Genomic DNA, 12,799 nt, shown 5'->3' with positions numbered 1-12,799 from the left:
ATTATTTGAGACTCCATGGTCTCTCCTCTTTTCTGATTTTCACTCTGCTGCCAGATCTGGGTGTCAGCCATTCCATTTACTTCTTCTGTCTACATTTGTGCATATTGCTAACTACTCTGTTTTCATAAAAATCTGTCAAACAGATGTTGTGGACTAATTGTGTTCCCTCAAAATTCACAGGCTGAAGCCACTCTCCTCAGTGTCACTATGTTTGAAGACAGGGCCTTTAAGGAGGTTAAATTTGAATGAGGCCTTCAGTGAAGTGAAGTCGCTCAGTCATGTCCGACTCTTTGCGACTCCATGGAATGTAGCCTACCAGGCTTCTCCATCCATGGGATTTTCCAGGCAAGAATACTGGAGTGGGTTACCATTTCCCTCTCCAGGAGATCTTCCTGACCCAGGGATTGAACCCAGGTCTCCCACTTTGTAGGCAGACGCTTTACCATCTGAGCCACCAGGGAAGTCCTTCAGGGCAGATCCCTAATCCTAATACCACAGGACTGATATCATTGTAAGATATTATTGTAGGAGGTAGAGACACTTGGAGAATATTTCATATGCACTTAGAAAAGGCCATGTGAGGATAAAGCAAGAATGCAGCCATTTGCTAGCCAAGGAGAAAGATCTCTAGAGAAACCCAACATGCCCATACACTGATCTTGGACGTCCATCCTCCAGATTTTTGTGAAAATAAATGCTAGTTGTTTTAGCTGTCCAGCATGTGCTATTTTTTATGGCAGCTCTGAAAGTGAAAGTCGATCAATCTTGTCTGACTCTGTGACCCCATGGACTATACAGTCCATGGAATCCTCCAGGTCAGAATACTGGAATGTATAACCTTTTCTTCTCCGGGGATCTTCCCCACCCAGGAATCAAACCCAGGTCTCCAGCAATGCAGGCGGATTCTTTACCAGGGAGCCACAAGGGAAGCCTCAATGGCAGCTCTAGTTCACTGGTATAATAGGAATCTTATATTTAGACTAACTTATATAAAGCCATCACTGGTAAAAATCATATCTTCTTGGTAAATTAATAATCACGCATTAACTCAGGGTTTTTTTTCCCACAAAATACTTGTTTACATCAATGGCATATTTTCATACTTATCCTAAATAGTGTATCTTTTTTTCCATTTTTGATCGAGACCAATTAGGTATATTATCATCAGCGTGCGCTTCAAATACCCGCTAATTTTAGATAAATGTCTTGTTTCTTCTTCATTAAGAAAAATTCTTTGTATTGACATATAATACTTTTTAAACTGCATAAACCACCTCAAATTATAAATCCATTCATAATTATTCAGGCAAAAATAATATCCTTCTCTATTAAACGGTGATATTATTTTATCACTCTTATAATCATGGCAACCTTAAATATAATTATTATAGTATATTAAGTGTTCTTCTTTCCTGCCTTATTAGATTATAAATTCCTTGAGAACAGAGAGTAGACCTTACTTATTTTTCTTTTTCTTTCAGTAGTTATCATAATTTTTTTAACTGACAGAAAAATCACTGTGTTAAATTGAATAAATTTAAATATATGTTTTTATTAAGCCATGCTATTAGTTAATATTTTCTAATAATGTTGTGTTTTCTATTTTTTCTTCCATTTTTACTGAGATATAATAGGTATATACCACTGCAGATTTAGAAATGCAGCATAATGTTTTGATATACATACATCAAGAAAGGATTACTACAAGGTTAGTGAATAACCATTATCTTATAAATATACAAAATTAAGGAAATAGAAAAGATGTTTCCTCTCAGAACACTTAAAAATTTACTCTCAACTTTCATATATATCCTACAACATTGTTAATTATATTTATCATATTGAACGTTGTATCCCTGGTATTATTTATCTTTTAATTGGAAGTTTTTATGCTTTGACTACTTTCATTCAATTCCCTTTTCCCAGCCCCTGCCTCTGGTAACCACAAATCTGATTAATTTTCTTTAAGTTTGTTTGTATTTGAAGTATGATTGACCTACAACACTATGTTAATTCTTGGTACACAAGCTAGTGATTCAGTATTTGTGTACATTTCAAAAAGACCCTATAATAAGTCTAGTTACCATCTGTCATCATACAAAGATACTGTATAATTATTAACTATATTTCCCACACTAAACTTTTCACACCTGTGGCTCAGCTATTTTGTAACTGATAATTTATACTTCTTTGTATCCCTCACTTCTTTCTTTCCTTCCCCCACTCTCTACCCCTCTGGCAACTACCTGCTCACTCTCTGTATCTGTGACTTTATTTCTGATTTGTTGTGCCTGCTCATTTCTTTTATTTTTAAATTGCACTCATAAGTGATATCATACAGTCTTTGTCTTTCTCTGACTTATTTCACTTAGCATATTACATTCTAGATCCATCTATGTTGTCACAAATGGCACTATTTCATTCTTTTTCATGGCTAGATGATAGTCCATTGTGTATTTATACTACATCTTCTTTATCCATTTATCTGTTAATGAACAGTTAGGATACTTCCATATGTTGGCTATTGTGAGTAAAGCTACAATGAAGATGGGCTGCATATTTCTGCTCTAATTAGGTTTTTTTTTTTTTGCTTTCTTTGGATAAATACCCTGCAGTAGAATTGCTGGATCTTATAGTAGTTCTATTTTTAATATTTTGAGGATCTCTATAGTGTTTTCCATCATCACTTCCCTCTAAGAGTGTGCAACGGTTCCCTTTTCTCCACACATCACCAATAATTGCTATTTGTTGTCTTTGGGATAATAGCCAATCTGACAGATGTGAAGTGATATCTCAGTGATATCTCTTGCATTTCCCTGATGATTAGTGATGTTGAGCATTTTTTCATATGTCTGTTGGCATTGGTATGTTCTCTTTGGAAAAGAAAAAAAGTCTGTTCTATCCCTTTATCAATTTTTTAATCAAATCATGTGTTTTTTTTTTTTTTTATATTGAGTTGCATACATTCTATGCATATTTTGGATATTAACTCCTTATCAGATATATAGTTTATGAATATCTTCTCCCATTCAGTAGGCACCTTTTTATTGATAGTTTCCTTAGCTGTGCAGAAGTTTTTGTTTTTTTAGCTTGGTGTAGTCCCATTTGTTTATTTTTGCTTTTCTCGTTGCCTGAGGAGACATATAAAAGAATTTTTTTCTAAAATGAATATTAAAAAGTGAACTGCTTCTGTTTTCTTCTAGAAGTTTTATGGTGTCAGGTTTTCTAAAATTTTTGCTAACTTAAAAAAATAACAGTTATAGAGATGGAAATAACTTTCTATGGCAAGAAAATCTTTGGTGAATGGAGTTAGCATAGTAAATTCAAGTAAAATATTACATCATATACAGTGGAATTGTCTTGTTAGTAAAAGGAATAATTGTGGCAGGAAACTATTTAGAAATGTTAATCACAGTTTTCTTCTGTAGTTCCTCATACCCTGTGTCAATCCCACATTCATTCACCTGTTTCTTGTTGACTAATTTATGATCATTTCTCTATTGTTTCCTATAGTCTAATTCTTTGGGGGTTACCTTGTTCTTTTTTTGGCTTCTTGACTCAGTCAGCTATCATTAAACTTTTATTCAAGGACTGTAATCTCTTGTGAGCCAAAATGTACAAGAGTTCAGTACAATAGTAACACTGGAGATGCAAGAACAACCAAAGAGCAGAAGCTCAGAAGGCATTAAATCAGAATGAGCTGGATCCACTTTTTTTCTTTTTAATTTATCTTTTTTAATTGAAGGATAATTGCTTTACAGAATTTTGCTATTTTCTGTCAAACCTCAACATGAATCAGCCATAGGTATACATGTATCCCTTTGCTTTAGAAACTCTCTCCCATCTCCCTCCCCATCCCACCCCTCTAGGTTGATACAGAGCCCTCGACTGAGTTTCCAGAGTCATACAGCAAATTCCCATTGGCTTTCTATTTTACATATGGTAATGTAAGTTTCCATGTTACTCTCTCCATACATCTCACCCTCTCCTCCCTTCTCCCCTTGTCCATAAGTCTATTCTAGCTGCTTGATGTATAGAAGCAGGGTATACTCTTTGGATAATTCATGGTAGCAATAGTAGATTTCTAGTTATGAGGAGTAAGTAGTTAGCAAATAAATACAAAAGCAGAAGAGAACCAGCCATCTTTACTTACAACTGATTCAAGGGAATCAGGTCATACTAATCATGTATTAACAGGAATATATGGCATTACTTTAGCCAAGTAGTTGGGGTGTCTAATTAAAAATTTTAGATGCAATAAAAACTAGCATTTCATTTACTGTTACTTGTAAATGAAAAATCTCTTTATTCTTTATAGTGAAGTGAATTTGCTCAGTCGTTTCCAACTCTTTGCGACCCCATGGACAGTAGCCTGCACCTGGCTCCTCTGCCCATGGGATTTTCTAGGCAAGAGTACTAGAGTGGGTTGCCATTTCCTTCTCCAGGGAATCTTCCCAACCCAGGGGTTGAACACAGGTCTCCTGCATTGTAGACAGATGCCTTACCATCTGAGCCACCAGGGATTATGTTTTATTCTTTATAATAGGTGCATAAAAATAAGAGCTATAATGATATAACAGGCAATTTTTAAAATTTTAAACCAAAATAATATATCAAACAAATTTCCATCATTCTGTTAAAGTACATACCCTAACTTTTCTTTATTCCCTACAATGGTTATTTATGTATGTGTTTGATTTAATAAAATTATATTTAGAACATAGATAAAATCATATATGTTTTCCTTTAAAGTAAAAGGATAAAAGGTTTCACATGTTATGACATCATATTAGAGAGATTTTTGAAGACTTGGTACTTAAGAGAAGTTGCTATCACAGTAAAATAATAATTTAAAAAAGTGAGTTCTAAACAAGGAATTTCCAATTATCAAAGCAAGTTTAAATGAAATAATTCCAAGCAAAGATGATCAATTTAAGATGGAAGTGCCAATGTCAAGTGATGATAATACTAATCATCCAAGTTGGAAATACCTAGTTAAAAATGTAGAGCAATTAATCTAGACAATTTCTCAAATACAAATTTTCTTTGTCAGGGAGGGGTTATATGTATACCTATGGCTGATTCATGTTGAGGTTTGACAGAAAACAGAAAAATTCTGTAAAGCAATTATCCTTTAGTAAAAAATAATAAAAAAAAATAAGGTGTACATCACAAATAGTATACTTACTTTCAGTTGTTTGGAATCTAACTCAATGTACCCAGGTGAAGGTAGTGATAAAGAACCTGCCTGCCGGTGCAGGAGATGTAAGAGACATGGAATTGATCCCTTGGTCAGGAGGCTCCCTAGAGGAGGGCATGGCAACCCACTCCAGTATTCTTTCCTGGAGAATCCCATGGAAGAGAAGCCTGGTGGGCCACAGTTCATGGGGTCACAAAGAGTCTGATACTACTGAAGCAACAGCACCATACACAAAGTTATCTTTTATTTGTACATGTTATTTGTACATATTATTATCATTATTTTGTAAATATACTACATATAGGAAATATGCATTCTGAAATTTTTAATCAAGACTGCCAACAATGACAGTATAGTTTAAATGATACCGCTCTGTATTTGGATCCCTGAAAAATTAAGTATGCATTTATTCAGTTATAAATTTACATTGAGAACATAATTAAGACTCTTTCCGACCCCATGGACTATAACTTGCCAGGCTCCTCTGTCCATGGAATTCTGCAGGCAAAAATAGTGGAGTGGATAGCCTATCCCTTCCCCAGGGGATCTTCTCAACCCAGGGATAGAACCCAGATCTCCTGCATTACAGGTGTATTCTTTGCTGTCTGAACCACCAGGGAAGCCCATATATATATATATATATATATATATATATATATGTATTTACAGAGTAGGAATAAGCTTTACTTGAATATAACTCAGGTCAGTATATCTATCAGAGAGGGCAATGGCACCCCACTCTAGTACTCTTGCCTGGAAAATCCCATGGACAGAGGAGCCTGATGGGCTGCAGTCCATGGGGTCGCTAAGAGTTGGACATGACTGAGTGACTTCACTTTCACTTTTCACTTTTATGCATTGGAGAAGGAAATGGCAACCCACTCCAGTGTTCTTGCCTGGAGAATCCCAGGGGTGGGGGATCCTGATGGGCTGTCGTCTATGGGGTCTCACAGAATCGGACACGACTGAAGTGACTTAGCAGCAGCAGCAGTAGCAGTGTATCTATTAACAGATAATACATAAAATTGCAGCCAGTTATCATAGAACTGATATTATACTAGATTTAATTCAGAATTCTGTTCTGTATTACGTTATAACTGTGGTTTCTTAATTCATCAGACATTAACTTTAAGAAGTGCGTTTAGTTGTTTCAGGACCTCCAGATACTGTTCAGAGTTCAAAGAAAAAAAGTAATTTGGTGAGATATCTGACAGCACACAATGCTGATTTTGAGGAGTTGGGCAGTTCTAAACAATAACATTGACACAAAATTTAAACTAGGTAATCCTGAAGTTTGTTATTAAATCCAGTTTAAATGGGGTAATTCAAATAGAAGAGAACATAGAGGAGACCAAAGAACATATATGTTTGTGTGTATTTTAAATTCCAAGTCTGAAAGCTAAAAGAGAATTCAAATAACATCTAGTGAAAATTACTGTAATTTAAATATTGATGCATTTTTTTGGCTTACCAAAGGTTTCAAAATACAAGAAATCCACTTTGCTTCCTTAGAATGAGGTGTTCTTTCATGCTACTTCACTTCTGCTCAGATTTAACCCTAAAGTGGTTCATTATTTTCATGACAGGTGTACTGACAATTCATTACTAATCAGCTTTAAAACATAAATTTTCTCAACTCAGTGCAAGTGTTATTTATTAAATATGCTAAAGTGAAATCATCCCACTCCAAGAAGTATGTCTAATACAAAAAATCTTCTCTGTTTTACCTCTTAAAGTTTAAAGATCCCTGTATAGCCTAAAACAACACAAGACCCTTACTTATATCCTAATAGTATATTCAGAGAAAGCTTCTTTTGTTTTATTTGCATGCTGGGTGATTTGCCCTGTTTTGAAAAACAGTTCAGAAAATCTCGGATGAGAATAATGTCTGTTGACGATAACTGATGCTGGCTTCCATGGAAATGCTAATTTGGTCGCAGTCACTGTCAATCAGAGGCCCTGAGTTATTGTTCCGGGCATTTCTAGATTCAGTGAATGATGGCTGACAGAAGTCCCCAATACAGCAGTTAGGCTGTTTTAAAAGAAGAAGAAAGGGTTGTTAACACAAACTAAGGTAAACAAGTTCCAAGCAGGAAAAAATCATAAATTGCTTAAAATGATTTGAACAAAGAAAGGCATGCAAAACTCCTTGTCTCATTTTCTTAAAAGAGAGGCACATAGGTTGGACAGATTCAGCCTATCATACAGTGTATAATAAACTGATTTTTTCTGGTTTATCTATTTATTATAGTTATGAAACGAAAGAGTGATTATATAGCTCTGAAGAATCATGTGTTTTACTATGTATTTTATTTCATTTTTTAATAATTAAACATTATTTTTTTAATTACTTTGATTTATATTCTATCTTAAGAAATTCCAGAAATTATCTCATTTATATTTTATCACTTCCCTTAATAAGGACAGCTTACAGGCTATGGTACAATATCCCACCCAGGATATTTAACTTGGTTTATTCCACTGATCTTGTTCAATTTCCCCAGTTTAGTTCAGATACTTTTACAATTTTCTATTTACTACTACTGTTTTTGGCATTGTGATTTGTTGTACTTTCCTTTTATCTCTTATGATTGTGGTTTGCTGAGCCTCATGGATCTTTGAATTCTTTGTTTTTTACAACTTTAAAAAAATCTTTGGCCATGATTTAAATATATTTTTATCTTTTCTTTTGAGGGCTCCAATTATGTATATAGTTGGAACTTCTTTACATTGCCCCACTGCTCACTAATCCTTTGTTCATTTTGTTAATCTCTTTGCTTTATTTCATTTTGAATATTTTCCATAACTATGTATTTAAGTTCAATTATCTTTTCTTTTGTAACATCTAATCTTTTAATCCCATCCAGTGTATTTTTTACCTATAGACCTTATAATTTTTATCTTTAGAAGCTGTAGACACAATTTTTATCTTTTGAGTCTCTTACCATTTTAATATATATAATATAGGTAAAATAACCATCTAAAAATTCCTGTCTCCTATTTCTAACACTTAAGTCATTTGGGGTTGAGTTTAAATTGATTACATTCTGTTAATATTATTATGGATCACAAGTGCTGTCTTTGCTCTTTGAATGCCTGCTAGCTTCTTACTGGATGCTAGAAATTGTTACATTTACCATGTTGGAAGCTGGATATTTTTGTATGTTTAGAATTATTCCTGAAACTTCTTGTCTGGCATAGATAGGTTACTTGGAATCAGCTTGATCCTCTCAAGTCTCGCTTCAAGGTTTATTTAGGCAGGACCAGAACAGTGCCACCAGAGGCAGGACCCTTCTGTGTATTTGCCCCAGTGAATCAAGAAATTTTCAATCTGTTTAGAATATGCACTGCCCTGGCATCAGGCACTATTACCTCTAACCTTCAAGGGTGTTTCTTCCCTGGTCCCAGGTAAAGCACTCATGCCTGGACTAATGAATGCTCTGGTGAACCCTTGGGCACTTCATCTGTGGATCTCAAGACTTCCCATTACAGGATCTCTCATCTCTCTGGTAATGAACTTTTTCTCCCTGGTCTCTTGGTTTTGTCTCTTTGCCTCATGGAACCCATGGGGTCCTAACTGAAGTCTCTGTTCCTGTACTACCTTATGGAAACTCTCAAGATCAAAAGTTGGAGAAAACCTAGTACCCATCTCATTTCCTTCCCATCACTTGGGCATCATTGTCTCTTGTCTTTCATCTGGTATCTTGAAATTGGAGGTAAATCAGAACAAATGTTGAAAGCCCCCATAGAGAACAAATGTTGTAGTCATTTTGAGTTCCATCTAAGATAGGTATACATCACCATTTCTTTACACCCTAGTAGTATTCTAGGGCTTCCTGGGCTTCCCACATGGCATTGGTCTAGTCGTCAAGAACCAACCCCCACTACCTCCCACCCCACTCCGCCCCTGCCAGTGCAGGACACAAAAGAGACTTGAGTTGAATCCTTGGGTCAGAAAAATCCACTGCAGGAGGAAATGCCAACCACTTCAATACTCTTGCCTGGAGAATTCCATGGACAGAGGAGCCTGGCAGACTACAGTCCATGGAGTCATAAAGAGTCAGATGTGACTGAGATATGAGTAGTATTCTATCCTATGGACATATCATATATCATTTATTTACTTACTAGTTGAGTGAGACTGGGATACAAATCCATAAACTAGTCACCGTGGTTTTAATTCTAAGCTGTATGATTCAGGTCTTCTAGAGATTGAAGATCCTCTAGTGAGAGCATAAACATAATATGGGTTTATTACATAAGGCAGAAAAAGGTCCTGTTCTCATTCTCATCCTGTAGAAACTCTTAATTCTATGGAAATGCTGTGTGGAATCTTTTCAAACTGCTTCACATTTACATCTCTCTCACTAGCTTCTGAAAGGCTGGTTTATAAGAACTGGCAAGCAACTTCTCTCTGGCTATATTAATTCAGATTATTAAAGACAGGCATTAGCATGGTGAATGGTTATACTAGATTGTAGAAAACAACTGAATAAATTCAGTGGTAAGGATCTATATCCATTAGTTTACTCCCAAATTAGTTTGCAGAACTTGAAGCAGTTTAGAACTAGGCTAAAGGAACATGCAAATAATAAAACATTTATAAATACTTATCCTCATGTTTAAAATTAGTATTTTTATTTAAAATAACTGTTCATGTTAACCATGATTCTTTTATAAATATAAACTGTTAGAATGGTATATATGCTTCTGTTTTTATTTTGCAATATTTTATTTTGTCACATTTTCTTAAAGAGTCAACAACGATGTTGGAGTAGTAATGGAAAATAGTATTAGTACATACTACATATTTTATGCTTAGAATTTTACTGCTCCCAGTATATAGTGTAACTTTGATATTCAAAGTACCCCATTGTTTAGTGGCACCAAACAAGCTTTGTTTCATGATCACATATTCTGTGGATGAGGAATTAATTGCAAAGGAGATGGTTTATCTTTCCTCCTCGTGCCAGAAAATACACCTGCAAAAGACTTCAGGCCCGGGATAACTGAATGAATGGATTCTGGAACCATTTGGAGATTTCTTCACCCACATGATTGCTACCTGACCTGAAATGATTGCAACAATGAGTTTAACAAGGATCTTTCAACAGAATATCTAAATATGCCCTCTCCATGTGGACTGGCTTATTTGCAGTCTTTATGATACTCAGTTTTCTGAGTTCAGATCTCAAGCAAGAGTAGCCAAGAGAATAAGTCAGAGGTTTTATCCCTTTTATGATCTAGTCTAGAAAGTCATGTAAAGTCACTTCTATCAAACTTTTATTGGTGAAAGCAATCACCAGATTCAAGGAGAGGGAACAGAGCCATTGCAGCTTGAAGGCAGTAGCATCAAAGAATTGTGTGACTATTTTCAAAATCACCACACTGTTGATAATCCAAAGATGGTCAGGTTTCTTTAAGTCATGCCAGTGTAGGACAATTAGTTCAAATTTAAACTGCCTCCGACTACAACTCCATCACTGTTCTTAATTTCTCATCTATTTTATTTCTCCCTTCTAAGGAGCTATAACTTTAAAATGGTAGAGCAGAAATGTTGCCCAGTGTAATCCCTATTAGAAAAAGTGAGATATCTTAATTGAATAGGACATAGAAACCAGACAGGTCTTTTTCCTTTTTTTTTTTTTTTTAATCATTGACTACACTAATTTCTTGGGCTTCCCTGGTGACTCAGAGGGTAAAGAATCTATCTGCAATGTGGCAGACCTGGATTCAATCCCTGGGTTGGGAAGATCCCCTAGAGGATGGCATGACAATCCACTCCAGTATCTTGCCTGGAGAATCCCCATGGACAGAGGAGCCTGGCAGGTTGCATGCAATCTATGGGGTAGCAAAGAGTTGGACATGACTGAGGACTAAGCACAGCACAGCCTGGCACACTAATTTCTTATTCTCTGCCCTCATAATTATCATATGTTATATGTTATATCATAGTTATATTTATGTTATATATATGTTATATCATAATTATAATTGTTATCATATAGTTATGTTAATTATCATAGCATAATTAAGTTGTTCTGATTTGATACACCTTGAATGGCTCATCATATACTGATTCATACAGCCACTATTTTAAAATCTTTGAAAATAATACTTTAAATGGAGCTTTTTAAAGGGTTTAAAAAAGATGGCTTTTGGTGGAGTAAGAGAAAATAATAAACAGCTACAATTTCTGATATTCTTTGCAGAAGTTTTTCTTTATTTGACCAATAATCAGCATCTTCACAGGTAAAAAAGACAAACCTGACATGGTTGCTGCCATGATTTCTTGTCTCATCTAACTTGCTGATAACAATGTAATACTTTTGGCTCACAGTTATGAACACATGTGAAGGTGAAGCAAGCATACTTTAAGAAAAAAGAAAATAGAATCAATACATACATACTCTGTAATCATGTGATTGTGTTTATCCTTTTATGTGTACCAGATAGTAATCCCAAATATGTATCATTATTTCATTATTTTCAAAGAAATGTTTATGGTACCCAGTTAGATTTAACACTGGAAAGTAAGAGAATTGATGATACAATTTATAACTTAATTGTGCATTTTAAATGTTTATTCCATTTTTTCCTCAAAAATGTTAAGTATCCCACTCTTTTTTTGTAATGGAACTAGTCAATGAACAGAATAATAGTTAACAATGCAAATACAACTTACCTATACAAACTGGACAGACATTTACAAGTGCCTAACCACTTCAAAGATTTCACTCAGAGGAAACAAAAAAAATGTGCAGTTTAAGATGGCATTTTTTGTCATCTAGGAAAAGAAAAACATCATGACCAGTTTAATTCAGATATTTAATCTGCTGTATTAATAATATTAGACTTTTACAGTGTTTAACCTAGAACATCCAATATGATAATCTATTTATAAAATGATGAGAAAATTTAAAATAGTACCTAAAATCAAAAGCTAAATAAATCACAGGACACAGGAGCTAGAGAAGAGGTTCTCAATCAGGTGAGTTTTCATATTTACCTAGAGGTTTAAAACTATAGATTCCAGACTTCATCCTTCACATGTTCAGTCAGAAATCTTTCTTTCCATTCCCATCACGTCCTTAGGATTTAGAATGTTGTCCTGTGATTTAGTTGGCATGTCATGGAGGTCTATTTTTCTAAAAGCATTCATTCAGCAGCTACTATATGCTGAGGGTTGAAATGTGGAGTAAGTACAACGAGTGTCAAATTTCCTATTCTCAAGGAGCTCAGCTGACTGAAGGAACAGAAGTAGACAAATGTTTGCAATTTAATACACTAAGTGCTATGACCGGATACCAAGAGAGTACTTAAAACTAAATTGAGGAAGAGAAGGGCATTGAGTGTACTTTAAGGAGAGACACTGACCTGATTCTTAAAGGAAGTTGGAGGGGAAGGCATTTAATGAAGCTGGAAGGGAAAATGAGCCTAAGAAAATAAACAGGCATCAGCAACCTGAAGACTTTCTTTATGGGAACTGGCTTTTATCCTAAGAATAGAGGAGCAGTTTAAGGTATCTGCATGGGACATTAGTAAGATCCTTTTGTGATTTGAAAATGTTCATGTGGTTACATCATGTGGATCCCATCA

This window comes from Oryx dammah, unplaced genomic scaffold (genome assembly GCF_014754425.2).
Source record: "Oryx dammah isolate SB20612 unplaced genomic scaffold, SCBI_Odam_1.1 HiC_scaffold_24, whole genome shotgun sequence".
Taxonomy (NCBI): domain Eukaryota; kingdom Metazoa; phylum Chordata; class Mammalia; order Artiodactyla; family Bovidae; genus Oryx; species Oryx dammah.
Note: the sequence above shows the minus strand (reverse complement) of the source record.